The sequence below is a fragment of the Mauremys mutica genome, chromosome 1 (assembly GCF_020497125.1).
Source record: "Mauremys mutica isolate MM-2020 ecotype Southern chromosome 1, ASM2049712v1, whole genome shotgun sequence".
In the NCBI taxonomy this organism is placed as follows: domain Eukaryota; kingdom Metazoa; phylum Chordata; order Testudines; family Geoemydidae; genus Mauremys; species Mauremys mutica.
The window spans coordinates 95,369,873-95,392,153 of NC_059072.1; the positions used below are offsets into that span (position 1 = coordinate 95,369,873).

A 22,281-nucleotide genomic window follows, 5' to 3' on the forward strand; every position below is an offset into this window, starting at 1 on the left:
GACTTTTTCACCTCATAATCTCTATCTCCCAGCCCTGCCCTGGGAATTGATGATGCCCCCACTCTCCTCCCCTCCATGGGCCACCCTGGCTGGGATTATTTCCCTGTGATTCACTGGGCCCATTTGTTATTCTCTCCCTTAGCTCATGAGAGGGTTGAAATCCTACAAAGAACATCTACTGCTCACACGTCTACTGCTTCTCACCTCCCGCTCCCACAGCCCTTCAAAAAGTTGGGGAAACTGAGGCACAGAGTGGTATGGGGACTTACCCAACACCACACAGTGAGTCAATGGTACTGCCATGATCTCAGGTGTCCTGGCTGCCAGTTAGGTGCTCGATCCAGCAAACCACACTGCCTCGAGTCAGGTTCCTGCTTGACAGTGGAGAAAGGGAGGGAAGGAGAGAGAAGGCCTGGAAAGGACACACTGTCTTTCTGGCCCCTCCTTCACCCATTCCAACCGTGGGGTTTTCTTTTTTAATATTTATTTTATCTCATTCCTGACGTGAAAGATTAAAACAGAAGAGATTAAAAGATTACGAAAGTGGATGAGACGGAATTTGCTCTCTCTCTCTTCCTCTCACTGGGGTAGAAATCTAGGAAACCTCACTCTTTCTCTTTGTCTCCCCCTGCCATCTCTTTCCCCACCCTCCTCTGTCTCATCTCCCATTGATCTTTGAAGATCAAAAGGACTTTTGATTTTGAAGTATGCAAGTCTGTCCGTCTGTCCTGAAGGCCGCTTTCTCATCCCTGTCCAGCTGTCCCCTAAGGAGGTGATTGAAACATGGTGTGCAGGTCAACAGGCAGTTGCAGAGGGAGGAAGATATGGGGGTGGGGTGGGGGTGGGGGGCGGGGGGGAATGGGATTGATGTGGAAAGCTGCCTGCCTGGGATCGGTGGAGCCACCATAGCTCCCTTTGCATAGCTGCCCCTGTGACACCAGCTCCACCCCTTTTCCTTTCTTCCACAGGATGCCCTCATTCCTCCCTGTAAGTCCAGGAACCTATCCCCTCCATGGAGGCTCTGGGGCATGCCAGGGAGGGTCAGAAGCAGCCTGTGTCTCACTCAGGGCTCCATTCCCATTCAGAGAGAGCCGGGTATGAAGGAGAAGACTGGGATAGACTGAACATTGGGGCCAAGCTCCTCTTTCACCCCGGCAGAAGGAGGAATGGCTGGGTCCAACTGGGGAAGCCATGAGTGGGAAGAAGGCTGGAATGGAATGCACCAAACAGCACCTGCCTCCCATTAGGCATACGTCACCCAGAGCCCCTCGTCCTGCACAAATCCATGGCTCCAGGCAGGGTCCTGATCACTCTCTCCCAATGCTGGAGGTACACAATGCTCTTGGGTACACTTCTGAAAACCTGCCCCCATCCTGCCCCTTCAGACTGGGTAGTGGGATTTATTACTCTCCTCTTGAGTGGGGTTTGCAATGGACTGAGTGATGAGTCCGGCTGGCTCAGATTGCTCAGGGTAGTTTGCCCAATGCCAGCAGTGCCATGCCCACCCCTGGGAGCTGATTGCTAAGGCAGAAAACTCTCCAACTCAACTCCTCTGTGAGCGCCTGCTAGTCAGCAATCCTGTAGACATGCCAAGGGGACGACGTTCAGCCTGCCAGCGCCGGCAACATGTCATTGGAACTGGCCTCTATGTACAAGGCTGTTAGGGCAGCAATTGATACTGGCACTATGTCAAATGAACCCAATCTCCATGTTGCTGACCCAGTACTGGTATCATTAAAATAGACCCAGGCTCCATTCAGTGCAGAATAAGGCTCTGGTATAATCATCATCATGATGAATACTACTTAGCCCTATGTAGTGCTTTCCATCTCCCAAACAGTGTACACGGAGCAACTACTGTAGTTAACCATGTAAAATGGACGTGGCTTCTCTGAACAGGGCAGCTGGTGCAGAACAAGGTACCAGTGTAATGGACAACCGGCCCTTCCCTTCCCTCTCCCTCTTCTTTCCCACCTTCTGGAGTCCCTGCCCCAAGCTGTGAGGGTGGGAACGGCTGACAAAAAAAACCCTTCTGCCAACTTTGTGTTTCTCCCTCTCTCTTTCTCTCCAGCTGCCTGCGAGGGAGGTTCAGCGAAAATAATGAACTAAAAGCCAAGGCCCAGAGAAAGCTGATTCATCCTCCGCCCAGGGCCAGCGGCCGGCTCCAAGCAGAGCTGTAAAATCAATCTGTCACTGCTCACCGCATTATAGATCAGCGGAGAGATTCTGACTGCAGCGAGAGGCTGAGCCTGGCCTCCTCCTTCTTTCCCAGGCAGAGCAGGAACTGCGAATGCAGCCCCGACCAAGGACAGAGACCGATGGACAGATGGAGGGAGGGAGGGAGAGATGAGAGAGCTCAGCTGGAATGGTGATCAGAATCCCTCCCAATGTGACCCCTTCCCCTGCCACCATTCACCAGGCTCCAAAGGCAGATTACGCTGTGCACACAGCCACTTTCCTGCCCTCCCTCTTCCCGCTCATGGGGTCACACCTGGATCAAGAAGTGTGTGTGTGTGAGGGGAGGGAGATAGGGTGAATGATTTCCTCCCCTCATGCTCCTTTGGGAATGGCTGCCCCCTCCCTCCCCAAACACCCTGAGGGGGCTCTATGTACTTCAACCCCCCTTCTCCAGAGTGTCGTACAGATGCCTTAATGGGGCCCAGACCCTACCCCCTTGTCTGCTTACTGATCTTGGTGGAGAGCACGTTTACAAAACGGAGTGCTGAGGGCTGTCTGGAGGGCTAGGCTGCTAATGGTGACAGTGGATACAGGAGAGGAGAAGGCCTTGCTTATTGGGTGATGAACTGGGAGAGGGACTGTCTCTACAACTGACTCGGGCAGAAAGTGTGGAAAACATTCTTAACTTGTGTAGTCTATTCAGCCATGGGATAATCCCCTAGGGACATTTACAAATGGAGTGGACAAAGGCGTGAAGAACATATTGCATGGAAGAATTCTGCACTGGACCAGGGGTGGACCCGATGGGGCTTAAAATATCTTGTCCATTCATAGTCCCTTGGATTCTCAAGTCTGTGTGTGTGCACAGTGGGTAGTTTTCCTATAGTTGGTGTGGATGGGCAAGATAAAGTAGTTTTCCTGAAGCTGGAGAGAGAGAGAGAGAGAATCATTCCTTGAGGCAATTGCCAATACAATATGTGTGTGGAGCAGGTAGTTGATTCCCTAGTGCTGGTGCACTTGTGTGTTTTGTGTATGGGAGAAAGAATAGCTTTTCTGCAGCTGTTGCATATGTGTGGGTGAGGGCTGGGGCTACTTTTCCTGCAGCTTTGAATCTGAGAGTAAAGGAAGGGGCTATTTTCTCTACACTTGTTGCCTGTGTTTGTGTATGTCTGAGAGATAGGGCGGCTGGGTCAAATTTCGGTAGTGTTGCAACCACGCAGCAGTGGCTCTGATTTAGTATTGGGCCACTTCTTAAAAGTGGTTGGGCCCTGGCCCCCCTGGCTCTACCCCCTGTGGAACTCTGAGCACATGTAAAAACCTTGCCCCCTAGCCCTCCCTAATTAGTGCCACTGGGAGGGATGTGGGTAGTTACATCTAGTGCATGTTTTATATTTGTATGAGTGTTCTGTCCTAGCTTCTTCTTGGGGGGGGGGCGAAAGAGAGAGAGAGAGAGAGTGTGTGTGTAGGGCAGTGGACTGGGAGTCAGGAAATGTAGGTTATATTCCTGGTTCTGTCACTGGCCTACTGGCTTACCTTCGGGGAAGTCACTTTACTTCTCTATGCCTCAGTTTCCCCCAATTGTAAAATGGGGATAATGATACCGACCGCCTCTGCAAAGCGCTTTGAGATCTATGGATGAAAAGAACTATTATTATTATACCAAAGGAGAGCGTTTCTCTATAGCTGTTCCCTACACTTGTGCATGTGTGTGTGTTTGATAGATGGAGTAGTTATACCAGGGGCTGGCAACCTTTCAGAAGTGCTGTGCCGAGTTTTCATTTATTCACTCTAATTTAAGGTTTCGTGTGCCAGTCATACATTTTAACGTTTTTAGAAGGTCTCTTTCTATAAGTCTATAATATATAACTAAACTATTGTTGTATGTAAAGTAAATAAGGTTTTTAAAATGTTTAAGAAGCTTCATTTAAAATTAAATTAAAATGCAGAGCCCCCCGGACCGGTGGCCAGGACCCGGGCAGTGTGAGTGCCATTGAAAATCAGCTCCCGTGCCATAGGTTGCCTACCCCTGAGTTATACTGTCTTATTGTTCTGTTTGGACAGGCCTAGCACAATGGGCTCCTAGTCCATGACTGGGGTTCCTAGGTAATATTACAATACAAATAATAATAATTAATAATAACATTGCTGTTTCATATGTTTGATCAACAGGGTAGTTTCTCTACAGTTGCTGCATTTTTGTGTGCGATGTCAGTTGTTTCCCATCAGATGAGTAGGTTGCCAGAAGCTGTTGTATGTGTGTTTATATTTGTGCATAGCTGCTGGTTTCACTCCAGCTGTTGTTTGTGTGCATGTGTGTGATGGGAGAAGGAGATGTGAGCAGTTTCTCTGCAGCTGCGTTTAAGGGACTTGGACCATTTCCCTTCCATTGTTGCATGTGTGTGTTTGGGTGAAGGACATGAGGAGTTTTTTGCAGCTGTTGTGTCTGTCTGTGTGTGTTTGTGTCTCAGAGAGTGGACAGTTTTTCTACAGCTGTGGTGTTTGTGAATGCGAGAAACAGAGCTATCTTCCTTTCTTCTGTTGCATATATCTAGGTGTGGAAGGGCAGGGGGTTGGAGGCAGGCATTATTTCTCTACACCACTTCTGTGTGTCTGTTTCTGTGAGGGATATGATGATTTCCCTGTAGCTGTTGTGCTTGTGTGTATGGGGAATGATAGTGTCTCAGCAGCTATGTATGTGCATGTGTGTGATTATGTGAGGGGAGGGAGTAGTCTCCCAGCAGCTGTTGCATGTGTGCAAGGGGAGGGGATAGTTTCCTAGCAGCTGTTGCATGTGTGTGATTGTCGGAGGGGAGGGGAGGGGTGTAGCCCCCCAGCAGCTGTTGCATGTTGTGATGCTATGTATATGTGGGTAGCTCCCCAGCAGCTGTTGCATGTGTGCAATTGTGTGAGGGGAGGGGTGTAGCTCCCCAGCGGTTGTTGCATGTGTGCGATCGTGTGAGGGGAGGGGTGTAGCTCCCCAGCGGCTGTTGCATGTGTGTGTTTTAACATCTCTAAGGGAGGCCCACCCCCTTACCTGTGTGCACCGGAGCCGTGGCTGGGAAGGCGGTGGAGCCTGGGCGCTAGCTCCATGGGAGACAGAGCTTCACTTGTCACAGCCTCCCCAGCTGGGAGCAGCAGCATCGCCTCTCGCCCCAGAGCCCGGGCCGAATCAATCCCTGGCGGGTTAAATGCCACGACAGCCCCTTCTGCCTGGTGCTCCCGGTGATGCAGCGGCGGCGAACCCCCCGCCTGTCTCTGCCCGCCCCGGCTTCAGCCTCCGTCTCCGCCCGGCCGGGGGGCCGTGAGCGCGGCCGCTGGGCCTCGGGGCAATGAAGCAGCTGGGGGAGAGGGGAACCCACCGTGCAAAGGGGTGAGGCCGGGGGAGGGGGCCCCCCCGCGCGCGCACACACACACACACACGCGCGCGCGCGCGGCGGGAGCGCCAGCCCCTTGCACTAGCGATCATCGGAGCCAAGAGGGGGCTGAGAGTCTCCCCGCGGGATCGGCAGGTATGTGTCTCGCTCGGCGGCGGCTGTGCATGCACCGTGGGGCTGGCTCCCGCCCCGGCTCTTCCTGTCGCCCCTTGTCTCCCAGCCAGGTTAGGGAGAGAAGGATCAAACCCGCCTCTGCATCTCTCCCTCCCCCCCTCCAATCTCCCCGGTCTCTCTCCAGGGCTGTAGCTGCTTTGGGGCCAGGTGGAGGCAGGGCAGAGGCTCCGAGGGGCTGGCCGGCCGGATGAAGCACATGTGAAGAGGGGAGGGAGCGTTGCCTTGCATGCCAGTGGTCTCTCTGTGTGCCGGGGGGTCGTGAATAGCTGCGGAGCCGGCGGCGTGCAGCTGGGGTCGGCTGGATTGCTCCGTTGCAACCCCTGCAGGAGCAGGAGGGGTAGGTTTAATTTTTTGCTGGCAACTATAGTGGCAAGAGGGAGATTGTGTGTCGTCCCCCCCCCGCCGTCCCCCCTTACTCCAGCCTCTGTGGCTTTGCAAACTTTGGCGGGGGTTCTTTGCAGAGGCAGGAGTGCGTGGGAGGCGGGGGTATGTTTTGGGTGGGTGGGGAAAGTCAGCCTCCTGCTCTCCCTGCCTCCCCCGTGCTCTGCTGGCAGGCTCCCCTGGCTGCAGAAGGCTCCCCGGGAATGTGTGGTGTGTGCATGCAGCTGGCCAGCGCCACAAGGGGCCAGCCCAGAGAGCCGGGTGCCTGTGTGTGTGCTGGGAGCAGGTTTATCGCACCCGAGAAAGTATGCCCACATTTGTATGCGTCAGCAGCCCCCTGCTTTGGAGGACGGGGTGTGGGGAGGAGAATCTGAACAAGGGGGACCAGACGCATCCCATTGTCATCCCAGGACAGACAGTGGAGCTGGCTGGAGAGCAGCAGAGATCTGCTGGTGCTGCAGCAGCCGACATGCTCGGGAGGTGCTGTCTGTGCGTCTGCTCCTGTGTGCGCGTGTGGCCGCCGTGCACATGTGTGTCAGCATGCATGCAGGCGTGCGCGCCCCGGGATGTGCATGCGTCCTCCCGTGTGTGCACGTGTGTGTGTGAGAGTGCACATGGGTGCCTGCTGCAGGTCGGAGAGCGTGCACATGCATGCACGTGCGGGTGGGACTTGGAAGCGCTGAATGGTTCAGTATTCACCCCTTCCCCCGCGAGGCCGGGGTGCTGAGCGGGGCTCTGGGGCGGTCGGTCTGGGAGGTGGGTGGCCGAGCCCATACCCGGGGGGCTCGCCTGCGCCGCGCTGTGTCACGCCCGGGGCGGGGGTGGGATCGCTGGGGGGCGGGGCCCCGAGCGCCTGGGCGTGCTGCTGCCACCGCGGCGCTCTGTGCTGAGCAGCCCCCGCCCGTGTGGGTCCGGGGGAGGTGCAGCCTCCCAGCAGTGCTAATGCAACAGCCCGGGAAAGCTTCATTTGCATGAAACATGCATTGTTAATCTATTTAAATACCGCCGCCCCCAACCTCCCTCCGCCGCCCCCTCCCTGTTTGCACAGCAGGAAGGCACTGGCAGGAGACGGCGGGGGCCGCGATGCGGGAGGGGCGAGCCCCGCATCAAACAGATTGCCCCCATATGCCCCCACCCCATGCAAGGCAGCAGCTTTACAAGGGTGCAAACCTGGGGACTGGGGGCCCTGCCCAACAGCTAAGGCACCGTAGGCAGGGCTGTGTCTGTGACCCTCACCCCATGGTGACAGGAGTGGGTGGGTGAGAAGACCTCTCCAGGCACTGTGGGCATGGGATCTACCTGCCAAAGAGCAGGGCTGGATCTGGGTTAGTTATGGAATCCAGCTTGTGTCATGCAGCGTGGATTGCGGGATGGGATTAAAACAAGAAGACTGTTAATTTCACATACATAAACTGATCAAATGAGGATAGAAATGAGAGGGGCGAAAAGTGGCTTAAATTCCTCTCTCCCGCTTGGCGTTTGCTCCATTAATGGATGCAGCCCGGAGCATGCCATGGGAGATCTTAGAGGCCATGCCAAAGCCCGTTCAAGCAGGCGAGATCTTAGCAGTCTCATCAAAACTAGTTTAGGCTCAAAAGACCTTAATGGCCATATCAGAGCCATTTCAGCCATGAAAAATCATAGCAGCTGCATGGAGGCCTGTTTACATCCTCGAAAGCTCCGGTAGATCCTAGCAGCTGGGTCAGAGCCAGGTTAACTCAGGAGAGCACATCACACCATCATCTGACAAAAGACATACCACAGCAGTGCCTCATTTTAGACAAGAACCTGGCCCATTGTAGACCACGTGGCAGTGTGGGGTTGGGGTGCTACAGCAATCGCATATGGAAAAGTGTTGGTGCCATTTGCCCAGGGAGCAGTCCCCATTGCATTCAGTGTGAGTGGTTTTGTTTCCTTTTTCAAAAGAACAAAAGCACTGGCCAGGATGACAGGATGTCCTCGGTGCTGGCAGAAAACCAGGGGAGTGCTATCCCTCAGACATATCCTTCAGTTTCTACAGCTGAGGTAAAATCTCCTAGGCCAGCCCCAGCCAGGGTCTCCGCTGTTTTGAAATTCTCTGGATGGTCATGGTTTTCTTGGGTTTGCCATGAAAAGGCTTGCATTCTTATAGCCAATCAGGGAATCTCAGTTTCACATGAGGCTTTGCAACTAAGTGACATAGCCTCAATTGATGATGATGTTGAGTCAGGTCAGAAAGACAGGAATTCTAGTACCACATTGAATGATGGGGTGTCAAGGAACAAAATATTCTGGGCAGCACATTTCTAGAAAGAAGGTATTTATAGAATGGCTTGTGTTGGGCTGAAAGGCAAGAGTTCAAAGGTGGGGCACCAGGTTGAAGGTCAGTGACCCTCCTCCTTCCAGAGGTGATCTGCTGGGAGAGCTTTCCTACTGTCATGAAACAGGGTTAATGCTGTACGTGCTGACAAAGAAGAGCCAGGTGTGCTACTTTGGCAGCATTGGTGTCACAGGAATGACATCAACGGTAGGATAGCGAGTTGGGAGCTTCAGGAGAAGGATGGTCTTGTGGTTATGGGCATTGCACTAGGCTTCAGAAGACCTGAGCTTAATTCTCACCTCTACCACATACTCCTTGGGTGATGGTAGGCATGTCATTTACAGTAGAGCCTCAGAGTTACGAACACCTCGGGAATGAAGGTTGTTCGTAACTCCGAATTGTTCATTAGACAGAACAAAATGTCATGGTTGTTCTTTCAAAAGTTTACAACTGAACATTGACTTAATACAGCTTGGAAACTTTACTATGCAGAAAAAAAATGCTGCTTTTAGCCATCTTAAAATGAAACAAGCACAGAAATAGTTTCCCTACCTTGTCAAATCTTTTTTTTAAAACTTTTCCTTTATTTTTGTTGGGTAGTTTATATTTAACACACTATTGTACTTTTGTTTTTATTGGTGTTTGTTTGTTTTTTTTGGTCTCTGCTGCCTGATTGCCTACTTCCAGTTCCAAATGAGGGGTGTGATTGACTTCTCAGTTCATAATTCTGGTGTTTGTAACTCTGAGGTTCTACTGTAGTTTATCTGTGCCTCGGTTCCTTATTTGTAAGATGAAAATTAGCATTCTTACCTACCTCATGAGTCATGGGGTTTAGGAGGTGCCCACATACTAGAGTGAGGAGAACTATAAAAATACATGGGAGATGGAATTCATAAAATAATTTTCTAATACTGAGGAGATTGGCTTTATGTGCTCCACACATATCAGTCAACAGAAACTCAAAGACAATGAGATCTCTGCCTGGCTGATGTATGGAAGAGGGATGGCTACTTTGGGGTGCCTTGGGCCCAAGGTATTTTAGGGGGAAACAAGTTGATCAACCATTAGGCTGAGGTTAATGACCTTAGGGTTTACACTGGGGTCATCAGTACTCACACTGGTAACTAATACTCACAGGTGGCCCTGGGTTGGGAAGGTATTGTTGCTAAATAGCACTCTCTATATGGAATGGTATCCAATACCATGGTGATGAATATGGTGTGAAAACCCAGATCTATCTATTTAGCCACACCTTGCATAATCTAATATGTTGATAAACTGAGTCCAAAGACCCCTCCATCCCAGTCTCCAGCTAGTGATGGGGAATGTATCTCCTACTATTGGTCTCTGCCTCAGGCCCAGTGAGTCTTGTCCGGCCATGCTGAAATCTGAAGGATCTCAGGCATTCTGAGAACTTAGGTCAAGAAGAAGCTTTGTTGAACCTATAGAAAAGCTTTGTTGAACCAAGCTTCCCAGGGTTGAGAAGAACAGTTGTTTTGAGGTCAGGGTTCTGATAGGAGAGATTTTGTCCAGAGGGGAGTGGATAGGTTCATCTTAGGAAAGCACTCGGTGAGCTTTGAGTTAATGCGTCTATATAAATGCAAGTTGCCGTTATAGGCATTGTTGTGTCTCTGCTGGTGGGTACCAATGCAGAGGCGGAGCAGTGACCATTCACTGCACATACGTATATTGTCTCGTTCTCTGGCACGTGTGTGGGCATTTGCTTTTGGTAGGTGGCTTGTCCTGTGGGTGAGATGTGGGGGCTGGGAGTAAGAATACCTGGGTCCTATTCCTGGCTTTGCCCCTGCTGTCCTTTGTGAGCTTTGGCAAGTCACATCATCGCTCTGTGCCTCAGTTTCCATAGCTGTAATATAGGCCTAACATTCACATATTGTACGTCATTAATCACTATTGGTACAAGCTAATGTTTATGAAGTGCTTTGAGATCATTGGATGGAAGATGCTCTAGACATACAAACTCTTACCCTGATTGTGTCCGCTTGGCTAGCCGGGATATGTCAGGGCTCACCTCAGCTCTTTCTATGGTTTGTGTGCTGGGACTGTGTTAGAGTCGTTGGGGTATCTGAGGTCCTCTCTCCTGGATGAACTAAGTGAGCTACTCTTTGTGCTGGGACATGTGTGTGTGAACCACTGCCCCCTCCTAGACTTGATCAGCCTTACCCAGGTATATATCAACTCCCTTTCCTGTCAGAGCTCCTGTTCTGCTTCTTTAACTCCCTGGGCAGAGCGTTTGTGCTTCAAAAGATAAAGCTCTTGAATTCTATTCCCTGGTGCCAGCTGTATGTAATGAGCTAGCTCTCATGGTGTCTGTATATGACAACATCCAGAGACGACATGCCCTGGAGCAAGCGGCTAATAGTTCCTCTCTGCACTGCTCTAGTGAGACCTGCCTAGAAAACAGCGCTCAGTCCTGGGTGCTTTGCTAGCAGAAGGATGTTGACAAATTGGAGTGAATTCAGAGAAGAGCCAGAAAAATGATTAAGGGGCTGGAGGGACTGATTTATGAGTAAAGATTAAACGCGCTAAATATGTAGAGCTTGGCTAACCGATGACACGATAACAGGCTGCACACAGTGAAGAGGTGGAAACACCAAGGAGGGAGAGGAATTGTTTAAGGTGGCACAAGACGGTGTAAATTGGAGTAATGGGATGAAACTGAGCAAAGGGAAAAATTTCAGCTGGCTGTCAGGAAACACTTCCTGCCGTGAGGCTCGATTAGGCTACGGAAGGGTCTCCCAAGGGGAGCGTTGGAGACGTGATCGCTCGGGGCAATTAAAGATAGGCAGGTGAAAAATACTGCGGGGACAGTCCTGCCTTGGCTGGGAGTCAGGAGGATGTGACTTAAGAGGCCTTTTCCGTCTCTAATTTCTGCATAATCTTGTGCTTCGGCTGACTGCGTTTTTCATTTTATTGCGTTCCTGTCTCGCTGCTGGGGAAAACTGCAGACATGGTTGAAAAAGCTAAGGGAGCCCAGAGGAGAGGGGACCTGCCCCATTATAGACTGAGCCTGCAAGGGGGGGTAAGGCCCCCACTCCCAGGTGTTCTAGAAACATGGTATAGGAAGTGGCCTCCTAGGGAGGGGAGGGATGGTCTGTGGTCAGATGGGAACTCTGTCATAAAAAAACTTGCTAGAATAATCTAGGTTTGAAGGACAATTTCAGGGGGACCAGCCCCCCTCCCTGTCACAGACAGTCCATCACCAGGACAGCAGGGTCAAGGGGATCAGCCCCCCAGTTACAGAGCAGGACAATGGGGTCAGATAACAAAAGGATTAGCTGTGAGATGCTAATAGTGTAGCAGTGGGATAGAAGTCCAGGAAGGTTGAAGGGACTTCAGAGGGATTAGCTCTGTCACAGACAATCTAGCAAGGGGACAACATGTTCAGTGAGTGGGAACGAGGATTTGAGGGGGATTAGGTTTTAGTCACAGACAGACAGGCACCAGGACAGCGCCCTTGGGGATGGGAGGTAAGGTGTTGGGGGAATTAACTCCATCCCACAGACACTCTCCCTAAGAGGGTTCCGGGGCAGGGAAGGTGTGACACGGACACCCATTTGTGGTTCAGTACAGTGTGTCAGCAACTCTTGTCAGGCCTGACATACTCATTACACCTCATACACTGGAGTCATACTACTTATTTAAAAGGTGACTTGTAATATATCGTGTAAAATGTAATAACACACTGGTCATTAATGTCACTGTGCAATGTTTGTAACACCTCAGTAGGTGTAATTATGGATACTCGCTGCTATTCTGTCCTGGAGACTGCAAACAGACAAAGGAGATAACACAGATTTCTTTTATATAAAGGGCAAAGGAAATATGGTGGCAGATGCCCTCTCTAGGAAAGACCTGGTGCGTGTGGGTCAGCCAGTGGCTAACCCTCCTGCAGCTTTGTACGGGGGGAGGTGTGACCCTAAGAGCATCCCAGTGCCATAGGGCAAGGGGCTCACTGGTATCAGGTGATAGGTTTCAGATGGCCTGACCGTTTCAGTGTGCTCCAACTCACTGTGGCTATAATCTGTATCTAAAGGATGTCAGGCAGGATATCGTTGGGAAATGAACAACTCACTGATCATTAATATTCTTGCATGATGTATATACGAGGTGTGTACAAAAAGTTATGAATAGGCCCTAGATTTATATTCTTAAAAGATGTTTGGCAAGCAGTGAGTAAGCACATTAAACAAAGTGATGTGTAGTTGGTTCTCTGACCAGCCGGGACTTCAGGCAAAGACAGTGAAGGTCTATTTTTCTACATATTAGGTAAACAAAGCTATCAAGCCAACAAGTCAGGGAGGAGACGGCATGGCATCTGTGTCCCAGTAGGAGAGAGAAACTTGTCCTGAGTTTTACTTCTCAGAGACTACGTTGCAAAGGTTTACTGGTCAGTAAAAACAGGGGAGCTACATCTCAAGTGATGCTGATTGTATGCAATATTACTGTATTATAAAAGTGTATAGAGTGAGGTCTTTTCTGAAAGCTAATATCACACTGGTGATTAATAGAGTTGTGAAATGTGTATATTAACGCTATCTGAGGAAATATGGATACTTAATGATATTATGCTTTAAAGTCAGTGACCCAAAGGGAGAAATAGATCTCTCACAGACAGGAGGGATTGAATGTCACAGCTATCTACCCGTCTTCAAAGAAATTAAGCAAGGTGTGGCCAAAAACAATGGAAGAGAATTTAGGAGGGGGATGGGAAGACTGCTTCAGGATGACCTCATGCTGTTCTTCCCTTCCTGCGAAGTCAATGAACTTTGAGAGAGATGCTTTCAAAGGTTTTACTGGACTATAAAGGGAGGGGTAGAGAACCCCTAAGTTATCCATCACTAGGCAGACACAAGGGAAGAGAGCTCTTACAAGCTGAGAAAGATGGGTCCTTCAACCAATGGGGGCGTTGAAGTTTCTGGAAACTGAATATAGGTGAGACACATGCTTAGGCGAAGCTCTTTCACCTAGGAAGACAAGGGAAACCAGCCTCTTGTTCTTCTATGGAAGATCCCAACTGAGGGAAAGTCAGCCATGGCTGGGAAAAACAGTAACTGGTGAGAGAAACCATCTTGAACAAAGCCTATATCTAGCTAGATTAAGTTTTAGACTTTTAGAAGCATGTTTTGTTTTACTTGTAACACTTTCTGTCATTCCTTGTGCATGAACTCAGTTAATCCTCTGCCTATTTTGTTAATATTTTTTTTTATTTTTCTTATAAACCAACTCAGTGCTATGTTTAAAGGGAAGGGTGTATTTACCCCAGTTAAGTTAATAAGCTGTGATGTGCTTTTGTGTCTTCAGAAGAACAAAAGAACCGTATTATTTCTCTGAACTGTCCAGGACAGGACTGGACATTGTAGAGCACATGGTTTTGGGAAGATTCAGGACTGGTAAGGTGTTGGGGTTACCCTGCAGGTAGTAATCAAGGTGGGTGGAGACCGGGGAGTGTGAGTGGTTTGTTGCTGGCAGGCTGCTGGATCAGGGCTGCAGCTAGACAGAGACACTCAGGGTGTGACATGCATGCGCGTTGCTGACTGTGAACGTCCCAGGCAGGGAGTTACAGGGTAGGGGGTGACACAACACCTCACTGGTCTGGACTGCATCCCGAACTCCGTGACAGAAGGTCATCTTTGATAGCAGTTAGTCCTGAGTCACAGTCCAGCTCCAAGATTGCAGGAAGGGATGCCCCTACGGACACCCCCCATGTGAATTACTTGTCTTGCCGCACCTTGCTGTTCTAGCTGGACCTTTTGTGACATTTATTGTACACAATCAGTTGATTTGACTTCTTATTCTTTTTGGTTCAACCCCCCCCCCGCCCCCTGCTCTCCCCTTGGGGTATCTGGAGCCTGAGTGTCACATCTCTCTGTCCCATCCCCATCATGGGGTCATGGGGAAAATCTCAGGCAATTTTGCTTTCCTTGCCCCTTCTGGAATTTGATTCAATTTCTGTGTTAATCTGGTTGTAAAAACCAACTTGTTTCTGCAGTTTCAACTGCTCCTTTCTTGTTCCATCTTAAATCTGTGATTTCTGCTCTTCCCATTGCTCACTGAAAAAGCACGGCATTGTACACTGTCTTTTATTCATGCCAGACCCCAATATGCCAGAGCAGAATTAAATAATAAATAATGGCAGAGGGACATAGGCCTGGGAGAGAAGGGGTGTTTCCAGATGAGATTTGATATGATATGGCAGTGAGAAATGGTGTGAACAGGAGATGCAGAGAAGGCTGTCACGCCAACAGTGCTGGGATTGTGTGAAAGGACAAAGAGGAGGCTAGTATGAGATGAATGGAAGAAGCAGGGTTGGGGGCTTTGTGGTCAGTGGAGAGAGTCAAGGTCCATGAGGTGGGATGGAGCAAGACCACAGAGGGCTTTACAAACAAGGAAGGTGCTTGTGAACTTCATTCTGGGATATACGGGGACCCGAGGGAGTCTCAGGCTGATGTTTCTGCTCCTTTGCATGGGTGAGAAGTCCAGCAGTGTGATTCTGCACATGCAGGAGCCTCGAGAGCGGGACCTGGGGAGGCTAGAGAGAAGAGAGGTTAAAGCCAAGGCCAGAGGCGATGAGGACTTGGGTGGGATTTTAAGGCAGCAACGGGCAAGGCTGTGGAAGTGATGCTAGGCAAATCTGCAGACACGGGAAACAGGAACTTCAGGAAGACTCTAATGGTTGGAGACAGGAATCAAGGAGGGAGCTAGAAGAGCTGGAGTTGTGTTTGAGGAGGCTCTGAGAGGAGCATGTCTGTCTTTGAGGCATTGAGCATATGGCCCATCTGTGTTTGCCATTAGCAAATATCTCCAATGACTGGAGATGGGACACTAGATGGCAAGGGCACAGAATTACTTCAGAGAATTCTCTCCCAGGTGTCTGGCTGGTGGATGTTGCCCACATGCTCAGGGTCCAAGAAATCACCATATTTGGGGTTAGGAAGGAATTTTCCCCCAGACTTCCGTGGGGACTGGCCTGTAGGCAGAGAGGAGTGCCCTTTGGGACAGACCAGATTGCTAAGGTGGGGCAGAACCTGGACGGGAGGAAACCAGGGCTCCAGAGGGGATCTGGGGGGAATGGAGTGGTCAATGGCGATGGAGGTGAAGGGGTGGGAAGAAGGAGCCAGCAGCAGCCTACAGAAGGAGGTCAGCTCTAAGGAGGGAAAGTGGTTTCCAAGCCGTCCAGATTAAGGGCTGAGGATGCTGCTGCGTGAGGTGGCTGGTGAGAGAACTGCTCTCCCTGGTGCTTTGCTGAGAAAGGGAGAATTAGGGATGGGTTACGGAGAGCGTCAGGGTCTAGGGAGGGCTGTGTGGAGAGTCGGGGAAGGGACCAGTTGCAAGCGGGATGCTGAAGGTGGTTGTAATGTAGGGAGCAAGAGAGGGGACTTAATAATGAAAGAGGGAAGGAGGGCTGTGGGGTGGTCGAGTGGCCCAGGGTGAGGGAGGAGGGGAAGGAGGAAGTAGCAGAGGTGAGCAGCATGGGGAGGTCTGGGGCACAGAACAGAGCTGCTCTGTCTGTAGCACCCAGTTATATCACAAGACTTTGGAATCACCGCCTTGCGGGGCCTCTGGTTTTTCTTTCCCATAATCTCCCCCCTTGTCCTCCTCAGCCCTTGCTCCTCTGGCTGCTCCCCTGGCCCTCTGCCCAGTTTTTGGAGTCTCCGTCTGGAGTGCAGCGCCCACCAGGATGGCACGCAGCTGTAGTCTACCCACAACCAACTAGGAGAGTCTCCTGGGTTGTATCCCATCTCCTCTCCCAGCAGCCTCCCCCTGAGTCAGGGTCACGCTAAGGGCAAACTGGGGCTGTTCTGTGCATCATCTCCAGTCTCAGAGACCTCCTGGCTGGGCAGTCTTGGGGGTGTGGATGTTTCCTCTTTCCCAGATCCTCTTTGTAGCTGTCAGGATAAAAGGCAACTTTCTAGGTAGACTCAAGCAAGGAGGAGGGTGGTGGGGACAGTCACCTGCAGCATGTGCTTGCCGTGTAGGTGAGGGGCACGAGGGAAGGAGAGGGAGTTTGGGGTGAAAAATCGGGTCCCTGGAGTTTTCCACAGCCCTGCCATAGGTACCATTATGTCTACTGGAGATACCTACGGGTGCGAGAGGCTGGGCAGGAGATAATCCCCACAATATACTCGGTGTATCTCTGTCCCTCCTTCCCTACTTCTCTCTCTTTTCCTCCTACGCCTCCCTCACTCCCCACTCTCCCTTTCCCTCTCTCTTCTGTGCTCTACCCTCCTTCTGTCTTCTCTCTCACCTAATGCCAGCGGGGCCATGTGTCTCTGTTTGTTTTCCTTAATCCATATTATGGACTATTGACAGATCCCATTGCAATGTTTGAAATCAAAGCCTTTATCTTGAGTTGCACCAGGTCAGGAAAACATCTTAGGCCAGCAGCGGCTTTTCCATCTCTGCCTCAAAGGAACTTAAAAATGGCTCAACAGGATTAGAGAAGAAAGATTGCAAGAAATGGCTTTGGTGGGCCTGGCTGGCTGGCCTGAGGGGGGAGTGCTCTGCACTGCCTTGTGGGAGAGCTAGGTCCATGCCGTGACTTCGTCAGCCCCGGGACCATCCGGGGCCTGGGAATGCTGCAGGGAGCAGACCTGGTGCTAAATGTCACTGCCGTGTGTGAGAGGGACTATAACCAGCTTCCACCACGGCAAGGCACATAGTGCAGACTGATGCTTCAGGGCCTGATCCAAAGCCCAATGGGAACCTTTCTATTCAAGTGAGCGTTGGATCAGGCCCCAAGTCTCTGTCTCTGCAGTTCTGGGTGCTAGCGGTCAGGGAAAGAGGGATGGGGGCGACTTCAGCCCATAGGGACACGCCCTTCTCCAGAGTGTGATGGTGTTAGTTGTGTGATGTCCTGGGGATCCAACGGCGTGCGCCTGTGAGTGTGCCGAGCTGCCCCTCTCATGTGCCTTGGCACCTCCACAGAGTCTCCCCGTGTGTTTCTGGGAGCAACGGCGCTCGGCGGGCGCTGAGGGAGGGGCAAGGCCGTGCTGTGGGGGTGCCAGCAACACGCTCCCAGCACCGCCCTCAGTGCAGACGTTCCCCCCCTTCGCTGGCTCTTCAGTTTTTTTCTCTGCACATTTTGTGAGTGATTTTTCCTGCCCATAAAAATAAAAGACTGAAATCACTGTCTAGAGGCAGTATAGCGCAGGCAGGCGCTGGGTGAGCTTCCCACCCCCAGCTCTGCTGAGGCGCTCCAGTCCAGACCCGCTTCACTGCCTGCTGCGCCAGCCTTCAGCTCCCACCCCCCGCTTTGCCAATGCACCTTACCCTGGCTTTCAGCATCCACCGCTAGTCCAGCTCCCACCCACAGCTCTGGCTGTGCAGGCCTGTCCTGACCTGCAGCTTCCCCTCTGCTATTCCACTGCAGCAGATCTCTTGGCTGGAGCCAGTCAGTCCTGGCTGGAAGTAACAGAGCGGCTCGGTTCTGGCTTGTGGGTTTGAGGCGTGCACAAACAGCAGGCGAGGCTCAGACCCACTGAACTCATTTAACTTGTGATCTTAAGCCATGGGTAGAGCCCCAGCCTCAAGCAACCACCCACTGCACTGCCAAGCCTGCCCCCGTTACACTGTCCCTCTGTACACTAACCTAGCACCCCAGTCCATTCCATACCTGGTCAAGAAATGAACGTGTGAATTGCATCCCTCTAGATCAGTGGTTCTCAAACTATTGTTCTGGTGACCCCCTTTTACATAGCAAGTCTCTGAGCGTGACCCCCCCTGATAAATTAAAACCACTTGTTTTTATATTTAACACCATTATAAATGCTGGAGGCAAAATGGGGTTTGAGGTGGAGGCTGACAGCTCATGACCCCCCATGGAATAACCTCGTGAACCCCTGAGGGGTCCCAACCCCCAGTTTGAGAAACCCTGCTCTAGATCTCCCCAGAGATCCCTTGTCTGCCTCCTTTCAGCTCCTTTCCCTGTCAACCCCACATGCCTCTGAGCAGTCTCCACTGGTGCGGCCCTGGCCTTTTGAGATCTTTGCTTGCTGGCCCTCCTCTCCTACTGAGGGTGAGTTGGAAGGCCGGAGGGATTAGTGTGGGCTGAGCACTCTCACTCCCTGAGCGATCTGGGTGCCCCGAAGTACCTGTCGTAGTGGAGGTAGAATCCGGTCAGGATTAGCTGCAGTTCTGCTTCCAAGGCCAGTGATCTGGGACTCACCCCTGGGGATGAGGGGCTGGGGCTGGATGTTGGCAGAGAGGAATGACACTCCCTGGTGCATTGATTTGCCTGTGTGTTCCGTCACTCGTTCTGGCCCAGAGCACCCCTTCCATCAGCATGGGTTATCATTGGGGGAATCTCACATCACCTCAATCCCAAAGGAGATTTGCATGTGCAGCAGGGGGAAGGGTGGACTGTTTATTTTTAACGTTGTGCATTATCTCCATTAGTAATGCCACCTCTGCCTCACATGCTAATTAAGACTCAATAATGTTAATTTAATCAAGAATTCAGGCAGAGACCGCACAAGATTGGCTGGATTAACTTAACTTTATGGGCTATTAATGTATCTTCTGGAGGGACCAGTCTTAGACTTGGTCTCTCTTTCTGCCTAAGGGGGCCCTAGAAATGGAGCAGCAGGTTATGCTGCAAGGCAGGACGACTGAACTGCATTGGCAGGGCTGTGGGGTGTGTGTGTGTGTGTGTGTCCAGGGCTGGAATAGCTGGGAGGGGAGGGCAGGCTGCAGGTGAGGGTTGAAGCACCTTGGCAGAGTTGTGTGTGGAGCTCAAGATTGTCATGGAGGAAGGGGTGCCACAGATCAGGAGTGAGGTACATCAGCAGACCCCAAGAGTGGAATAGCAGGTGGTGCTGGGGGCCAGGCTCAGAGGGATACTGGCTGAGCCGTGTGTTTAAATATTAATAGGGAGCTTTTCCTGGTTGGAGCGTCACCAGTGAAATGTTCACTAAATTTGCACTGGTGTCAGACTGGGGGAGGCCCTGCCATGTGAGGACAAGACTGGGAAGAGCTTCCTGAGCCCCATGGAATGGCCTCTGGATGCAGCCCCCCAGGAGCAGCAGAAGAACCCAACCAGGATTTTCCCATAAAGCTTTGTTGTACCAGGTGGGAGACACTGGTGCGAGGGAGAGTTCCAAGGTTGAACTCTCCCACCTGCAAAAGATTAATTGATCTTCAATTTACGGGGCTGTGTGAAGATTCAGGATTTTCTCCATGAGGTCTGGGATTTTTTCCATAAGATTTGGGATTGGATCCGGATGAATGGGGGAAGATTCTGGGCTTGAAGTTCAATTTGAAGGATGTAGAGTGAAGGTTTGGGGTCAGGGCTTGAACTATGGGCTTGGGTCAGAGTTTGGGGCTTGCCTCCAGGCAGGTGGGTGGACGTTCGGGACTTGGTTCAGGGCATTTGAGGGAAGGTTTCCAATTGGGGGCTTGGTTCAGGTGCTAGAATTTTGTTTCAGTGGCTCAGTTCAGAGGGTTTGAGTGACGATCCAGGGTTCAGAGTAAAGACAAAGACTGAGGTGTTGGACAAACATTTGGGGCTCAGGATTTTGGTTCAGGGCACTGAGGTGGTTTGAGTCAGGGAAGGGGCTCAGGTCACAGCATTGGGAAGAAGGCTCCTGGGCTGCTTGATTCTGAAGTTTGGCCAAGTGATTGTGGGGAAAGGTTCAGGGTTTGATATTTGGGTAAAGGCTCAGTACCCCTGCTGTTCCTGCCCTCCTTCAGATCAGACGGGTTAGGAAAAGGCTCGGGCTTTAGTGCACAGGGGTTAGGTGAACGTTCAGGGTTGTGGTTGGGTTCAGGAGAGTTGGCTGAAGACTCATGACCATGGTTGGGTTCAGGGATTTGGGTGAAAGTTCAGGGTCATGGTTGAGTTCAAGGGGGCTGGGTGAAGGTTTTTGGCCATGGTTGGATTCAGGGATTTAGGTGAAAGTTCAGGGTCGTGGTTGGGTTTTGGGAGGTTGGATGTTGATGCAGTCAAGTCACTGAAGGTTCAACTCATGTTGGGATGAAGATTCTGGTCAGATCTTCTTTCTTCTGGTCTGGTTTGTGGCTCCTGCTTCATCAATGGGAGTCGTGCGTTCCGGGGGTGGATAGTGCTGGGTAGCCCACGGAGGTCTCTTTCTTGCATTCTCCAGGTGACCAGTATTGTTCTCTAACACGTGCCCCTGTCCTCCAAGCCTGCCTCCGCCCATCCCAGCCTCCTCAGTCTAAGTATAAAGAGCGGGGGACTAGCTTCTGTGTTCCTATTGACTCTGTCAGCAGGGTCTGTGTTGTGCTCCCAGGCCAGGGGAAGAGTAGGGTTCCAGGCATGTACCGGGGATTGTGGGGATGGGAACTCCTTGGTCTACCTAGCTCTGGGGAATGATTTTTAGGGCTGAGCACGCTGCGGTCACTGAACGAGCGAGTGAGGGAGGGTGAGGAAGCAGAGACTGGGAGAAGAGCCAGACTGTCTGCTTCACCTTAGAAAGGAACACCCTATGAATGACCACACGTGCCCACATACAGTAAAGACACACATGACCTACATTGTACACAGATACCCTAACAATGGCAGCCATGCAGGTGCTATACACACAGAACGCATGCACAAAGCGTACACAACACAAACAAGTTATTCACAGATCCCACAGTTGCCAGGCACACAAGTGCTATACACACAGAATGCATTTGCACACACCACACAAACACAAAAGTTACACACAGCTCACCTCACTCATACAGGTGTTATGCAAACTGAACATACTCACATGCACACAGAACACCCCCCCAACATACACACAAATTACACCCACATCACCATGCTCACACTGGCGCTATGCATACAGAACATATTCATGTGCACACAGAACACACCTCCACACAAATTACACACACATCACCACACTCGCACAGGTGCTATCCATACAGAACGTATTCACATGTCACGGACATGCAGAGGCTACACACATGCAGAAAACATTCATAGATGCACACGCCACACACCAGTTATCCACAGTGATCCTACACAGATACTCATGCATAACGTTGGTACATATGCATGTGTGTGCGTGTGCATGTCAGACACCACACAGAAGTGCATACACACAAGACAGCATACATCACTCGCATACCATTCAGACACATGAGCCTTCTCTCTCTCTCTCTCTCTCATTCTTTGTTTAACAAGCTAAGGTGATTTTGCCATGTCATAAAGCCCAACAGCAGATGGCAAGAAGGGCAGGGTTAGGGTGACAGCTCCCAGCTCCACTGGCGACTCTTGTCAGTGCTTAGCTCAGCTGAAGATCCACCTTGCTGCCTGTAGGAGAGAGACCTTCCTCCTGCTACTGCAAGAAACATGGACTACAGAGCCCTTTTAAAGCGCCCTTCCTACAGCGCTTTCACTGGAATAGCTGTCAGCTCTGTGTGGCTATCATGGGGGTCAGCAACAGCCACCAGTGTGGGTAGCATGTGTCGGCTTTGTTCTAGTATCATGGGTGTGCCATCCTCTGCTCCAGGGGGCTGCTGTCTCTCCTCTCCCCTTGCAGCCTACATTATTTATCACCTGTAATGCAAAATAAATGTTAGCGGAGAACGTGATGAGAGGAAGGCACGCAGGTGCAATCGGGGAGGAAAGGATACCCACCGCAAGACAGATCCTCAGTACTGTGGGTCCCCTGCAGGTCAGAGGGCAAGGGAGGGTTCCTCCAGAGAGCTGGCATCACACGGGGAGGGGGAGTTCGTTTTGGTACTTCTGGGGGGGAGGGGAAATGTGGGGGTCCCCCAGCCCTCTCTCTGTTCCCTTTTGTGGGGCTGTGTGAGCAGGATCAGAACCTGTGTGTGTGTTTGGTGTGTGTGTAGGAGGGGGAGGAAGGAGTGTTTGCGCTAAGGAACGTTGTGTTTGTGTGTCTG

General features: G+C 51.2%; 1 long non-coding RNA gene across 2 annotated transcripts in view; it reads left to right on the forward strand.

Annotated features, from left to right (window-relative positions):
• The first annotated feature begins 5,581 nt into the window (after positions 1–5,581).
• The window catches only part of LOC123361980, a 54,609-nt gene continuing 37,909 nt past the window's right edge, over positions 5,582–22,281 (forward strand). Inside the window, exon 1 of one of the 2 annotated variants that reach the window (XR_006576306.1) lies at positions 5,582–5,687. This is a non-coding gene — a long non-coding RNA (uncharacterized LOC123361980). Of the gene's footprint in view, positions 5,688–5,792; positions 6,064–22,281 lie in introns of those variants that run through there. The other variant, XR_006576305.1, reaches the window with a different exon arrangement.